Source organism: Hordeum vulgare, chromosome 4H, assembly GCF_904849725.1.
Source record: "Hordeum vulgare subsp. vulgare chromosome 4H, MorexV3_pseudomolecules_assembly, whole genome shotgun sequence".
In the NCBI taxonomy this organism is placed as follows: domain Eukaryota; kingdom Viridiplantae; phylum Streptophyta; class Magnoliopsida; order Poales; family Poaceae; genus Hordeum; species Hordeum vulgare.
The window spans coordinates 92473369-92479775 of NC_058521.1; the positions used below are offsets into that span (position 1 = coordinate 92473369).

At 38.3% G+C, this 6407-nt stretch overlaps 1 pseudogene; it reads left to right on the forward strand.

Moving 5' to 3' along the window:
* The first annotated feature begins 2338 nt into the window (after nt 1-2338).
* LOC123450316 lies at nt 2339-2888 on the forward strand (annotated as a pseudogene).
* Nucleotides 2889-6407: the final 3519 nt, after the last annotated feature.

Here is a 6407-nt window from a genome sequence, read left to right on the forward strand (position 1 = left end):
TTGTGGGGCCCATGCGGCTCTCCCGACCCTAGTTCCACTCCTATAAATTCACATCTTCGGAGAAAAAGATCAGAAGATTTTATCATGTTTCACGAGATGGGGCCGCGGCCACATCTTGTTCTTCCCCGGGAGGACTGATCTGTTGTCCATTTGGGGCTCCGATGAGGGGGATTCGTCGCTGTCGTCATCATAAACTCTTCTCCATCAAAAATTCCTTAGTAGGCATGCTAGATGGTGAAGAGGGTTGGATGAGACTGATCATGTAATCGAGTTATGTTTGATAGGGCTTGATTGCTAGTATCCACTTTGTCCTGAGATTGATGTTGCTATGACTTTGTTATGATTAAGGCTTGTCACTAGGGACCAAGTGCCATGATTTCAGATCTAACCTTATTATGTTCTCTCTGAATATGAAAAGTATTTTGATCCTTTGCAAGTTGTATGGACCTACTACTTGTCTTGATCGGCATACCCCAAGGTGACAATAATTGGGATTATTTCTGGTGATTGCCGTAGTTTGAGGAGTTCATGTATTCACTATGTGTCAATGCTTTGTTCTAGTTCTCTATTAAAAGGAGGCCTTAATATCCCTAAGTTTCCAATAGGACCCCGCTGCCATGGGAGGGTAGGACAAAAGATGTCATGTAAGTTCTTATCGTAATCACGTATGACCATATATGAAATACATGCCTACATTATATTGATGAATTGGAGCTAGTTCTGTGTCGCTCTAGTGTGTAACTATTACATGATTGATGTCATCCATATCCTTTGATAGTTTATCCATGTGCCTATGCTTTACAAATACTGAATCTTGCGAAGTTACTACTCCTGCTGTTACTGTCACACTTGGTACTCAATTGCTACTATTACTGTTGTTAACAAAATTGTTGCTATCACCGTTACCTCTACAACTACTATTTCCCATGCTACTAAAATTTTTGCTACACAAAGATATCCCAGGTGCGGTTGAATTGACAAATCAGCTGTCAAGGCCTATAAATATTATTTGGCTCCCCTTGTGTCGAATCAATAAATTAGGGTGAAATACTACCCGTGAAGACTATCATGATCTCCTATACTTGTGAGTTATCAAGACCTTTTTCTGGCGCCGTTGCCAGGGAGCATAGCTATATTTATTGTGTTATCTTGAGGATATCCAAATTGCCACTATGAAGAATCTAAAAGATAATTGAACTAAGATCGTCCCCTCTCGCATGAGAGGAGGTAAGGAACTGCCATCTAGCTCAACTTCTGATTCATTTACTCTTTTAAATCATCTTGTTAAACCACCATTTGTTGCTCGTCCTGATATGTGACATGAACTTGATGATGCTACTTCTAAAATTAATGATGATAATATTATTATATTTGATGAAATTGAAACTCTGTCACTGAATGAATTACTTGATTCTCATCTTGCTAAAGCTAGAGAACTTGAAAATGCTGAAACTAATGAAAATTTTGAATCACCTACTACACCTTGCTCTGCTAATAGATATGAATTTCCTTATGTACTTGAAGGTTATGTTATGGATGGGGAAGTATCTAGGGATTTTCTTTCTTGCGAGGATAGGAATGATTTGAAGAAACTACAACGCAAGCTAAAAGAAAAATATATGACGGAGAAAATGAAACGTGATCCTTAATTTTCCACTTATCCTATATTTGTCACTGATAAGGACTATGAATTATCTAAAGACCATGAACCGATTCCTATAGTGGAGTCCGATCCTTTGCGTGGTTATGAAAATGAATGTTTTGGTGAACATCTCATAAAGCTAAATGATATTGCTGATCTGTTTACTAATGATGAAAATATACACTACTATTATATTCTTAAACTTTTTTTCTTTATCGAAAAAGGCGTGGCCAGGTAATGGTTCATTTCTCTGGCTCCTAGTTGTATGCGTAGTTCCAAGGATATGCTTCACTAGTTTTCCAAAAAATATTTTTCTGCTCATAATAAACAAGCTGCCTTACAAGAAATATTTAACTTTGAGCAAATTAAAGAAGAGAATCTCCCTCAAGATTGGGGGAGGCTTCTCGAGTTACTAAGAGATTTTCCTAATCATCCTCTTGAGGAAAATGAAATTCTTAGTATCTTTTATAATGGGCTAACAGATGCTTCTAGGGACTTCCTAGATAGTTGTCCTTGTTGTGTTTTCACGGAAAGAACTGTTGGAGAAATAGAAGAATTATTGAATAACTGATACGTCCATTTTGCATCATGCTTTTATATTGATATTTATCGCATTATGGGCTGCTATTACACATTTTGGTACAATACTTATGCCTTTTCTATCTTATTTTTTAAAGGTTTACATGAAGAGGGAGAATGCCGGGAGTTGGAATTTTGGGCTGAAAAGGGAGCAAGTTTGAGATACCTATTCTGCACAACTCTAAAAGCCATGAAAATCAGCAAGGAATTATTTTGGAATATATAAAAAATATTGGGCGGAAGAAATACTGAAGGGGCCACCAGGAGGTCATGAGCATCCCAGGCGCACCCTACCCCCCTGACCGCGCCTGGGTGGCTCGTGCCCCCCCCCGGCTCCCATCTTCTTCTATAAGGAGGGTTTCTTCCTAGAAAAAATCAAGGGAGAGCTATCAGGAAGAAACGACGCCGCCACGAGGCGGAACTTTAGCAGAACCAATCTAGAGCTCCGGCAGGGCCGTCCTGCCGGGGAAACTTCCCTCCCGGAGGGGGAAATCATCGCCATCATCATCACCAACACTCCTCTCATCGCAGGGGACTCATCTCCATCAACATCTTCATCAGCACCATCTCATCTCCAAACCCTAGTTCATCTCTAGTACCCAATCTTCGTCTCGCGACTCCGATTGGTACTTGTAAGGTTGCTAGTAGTGTTAATTACTCTTTGTAGTTTATGCTAGTTGGATTACTTGGTGGAAGATCATAAGTTTAGATCCTTAATGCTATTCAATAACTCTCTGATCATGAACATAATTATGCTTTGTGAGTAGTTACGTTTTTTCCTGAGGACATGGGATAAGTCTTGCTATAAGTAATCATGTGAATTTGGTATTCGTTCGATATTTTGATGCGTTGTATGTTGTCCTTCCTCTAGTGGTGTTATGTGAACGTCGACTACTTAACACTTAACCATTATTTGGTCCTAGAGAAAGGCATTGGGAAGTAATAAGTAGATGATGGGTTGCTAGAGTGACAGAAGCGTAAACCCTAGTTTATGCGTTCCTTCGTAAGGGGCTGATTTGGATCCACTAGTTTAATGTTATGGTTAGACTTTGTCTTAATTCTTCTTTCGTAGTTGTGGATGCTTGCGAGACGGGTTAATCATAAGTGGGATGTTTGTCCAAGTAAGGACAGCACCTAAGCACCGGTCCACCCACATATCAAACTATCAAAGTAGCGAACGCGAATCATATGAACATGACGAAAACTAGCTTGACAGAAATTGCCATGTGTCCTCGGGAGCGCTTTATCTTATATAAGAGTTCGGCAAGGCTTGTCCCTTGCTACAAAAGGGATTGGGAAATCTTGCTGCACCATTGTTACTATTGTTACTTGCTACCCGTTACGAATTATCTTATCACACATCTATCTGTTACCGATAATTTCAGTGCCTGCAGAGAATACCTTGCTGACAACCACTTGGCATTTCCTTCTACTCATCGTTGGGTTCGACACTCTTACTTATCGAAAGGACTATGATAGATCCCCCACACTTGTGGGTCATCAATAACCTATTGCAAAATGCTGATAATTGAACTATTCCTGATCCACCTTCAGAGCCTATTCAAAAGAAGAGAGGCATTCTTTTTCTCAGCACCGAAGATATGCCATAAGCAAAAAGATCTATGAAAGAGAAAGATATTAGAACTACAAATGTTAATAATCTACCACATATCGAAGAAATTCATGGACTTGACATTTCGACACAGGTAGTAGATGTATATTCTCTTTGTTCCTTTAACGAAAGTGATATACCTTGTATTAAGACTCCTAGTCAGTGCATGTATGAATTTGAAAATTATGTTGTTAAGCAAAAACACTTTAATAATTATGTGAAAGATCAATTAAGACATAATGCCACGATGATAGACTGCTTAAGTGACTTGATCTTTAGAATTCTAATGATGTGAAAGGTCTAGGTAAACATGCTTCCCTGGTTCACACCCAACTAGATCAGATTGCTAAGTCAAAGAATGATTTGCTTGCCAAAATGAATAATAATATGAATGATCATCCTGTTAGAGTAGTAACTAGAGGAGGTAGAATGACTCAGGAACCTCTTTATCCTCAAGGTCACCCTAAAAGAATAGAACAACATTCTTGGAGAATTAATGACTATGCACCTAGTCCCACTAAGAAGAAAAAGAAAAAGAAAAATGATAAGACTTTCGATGCTCCTAGTGAACCTGATATAGAGAAAACTATTGAGAATCCCAATGATGTTTATATTTCTAATGCTGAGACACAATCTGGTAGTGAACATGAACTTAGTTATAATGATAATGACAATAATGATGTTCATGTACAAGATCCACCATATAGTAATAAGGAATCTAATAATAATGTCGAAATAGTGCCTGCTCAGGATCTTCATAACCACCTCCTAAGAGTAAATGTTCTCATAAAAGATACCGTGTTGCTATAACGCATGGGAAAGAAAGAGATCCATGGGTTCGAAAACCCACGCCCTTCCCTCGTAATCCTTCTAAAGGAAAGAACGAGGAAGAATTTGAGTGCTTTGCAGAAATGATTAGACTTGTATTTTTGCGCACTATCTTGACTGATATATTGAAAATGCCTCGTATGCTAAGTACATGAAGGATATTATTACAAACAAAAGAAAAATACCTAAAACTGAAATTGCTAATATGCTTGCTAATTATTATTGGTTGTGGAATGCCTAAGAAGCTTGGAGATCTTGGCATGCCCACTAGACCTTGCTCTATTGAAAGAAACTATGTTAAAACTGATCTATGTGATTTAGGAGCCGGTGTTAACGTGATGTCCTTCTATCTATAAAAAGGACTAGATCCGCATAAGCTTACACCCACTAAGATCCCTTTGGACATGGATGATAAATCCACATCTTTATCTATTGGAATTTGTGAGGATGTTCTTGTTATGGTTTCAAATGTTACTATCTTAACATACTTTGTTATTCTTGATATGCCTGCGGACGACAATATGATGATCGTCCTTGGTAGACCATTTCTAAATACTACACGGGCTGTTATTGATTGCAACAAAAGCAAAGTTACTTTTCATGTCAATGGCAAGCAACATAGCGTGCATTTTCCGAAGAAGCAAACTTTGGTTAATAATATTAACGTCATTGAGCCCTGTGCCACGGTTATCATTGCACATTTTCAAATCCCTCTTTCTACTGCAAGAAGAAATATTACAATCTTATTGTTGGGTAGATGCAAATCCCCATTGAGGTAACCTAGTGATATATGAAAATTCTCTGATTTCATGCCAATCAGAAATGGTTATTAATAAGACTTGATCAACATTAGTAATGGATCCTTTTTGAAAGACATGTGATTGATGAATTGATTATTCACAACTCTCTATATCACGAGTTTATTCTCTATTCTCTTAGGGCGTGTTTGGAACGTCGTTTCCCCGACCGGTACATCTGTAAATAATACAGATCTCCCTCGGTCGTTTTACTTTCGGGCACAAATCACTACTAGATGTGTAAGTTACACCTGTAAATTAAATACAGATGTATTTAAACACATCCAATCCAAGCATGCCCTTAGTTATAGAAAAATAAAATGCCATGATTATCTTATTTACTAAGTTTTCCGTGCAATAGAAAAATGACACAAAAATAAAAAGCCTTAGAATGTCACAAAATTTTAACATGATTTTTTCTGGATTATTTAAGAATTTTGGCACAAATATTGCAGTAGGGAGGTGCACCTGTGGGCCACAAGCCAACAGGTTGCGTCCAACGCCCTAGGCGCGCCCTGTTGCCTTGTGGGACCCAAAGGGCCCCTGCCTCATCCCTTTAGCTTACGTCGTTACCTACCTCCAGAAAATAATTCCTAGCTCTCTCTCTCCCCCTCTCTCTATCTCTCTCGTCTCTTGAGTTATTCCTCCAGAAACTGAAATTTTCAATCTTTTTGCGCGGAACTCCGTTTCCAAAACTGTTTTGAGGAATTGGTCCTTGTATGTGACTCTCCCGTTCATGCAATTAGTTTTTTGCTTTACTGGTTTATATTTTGTAAATTTTGTTGCACTTGGTAGTACTGAAAAAGAGTTGGCATCTTTGATTCTTTGAGTTCCAAGTAGTAGTAATGCTTAATATGACTTCTAGGCATCCATATGAGTAGTTGCTATCAATCTTATACTTACACAATTTTGTGCCCAAAAACTTCAGAAATTTGTGTGCAGGAAAATG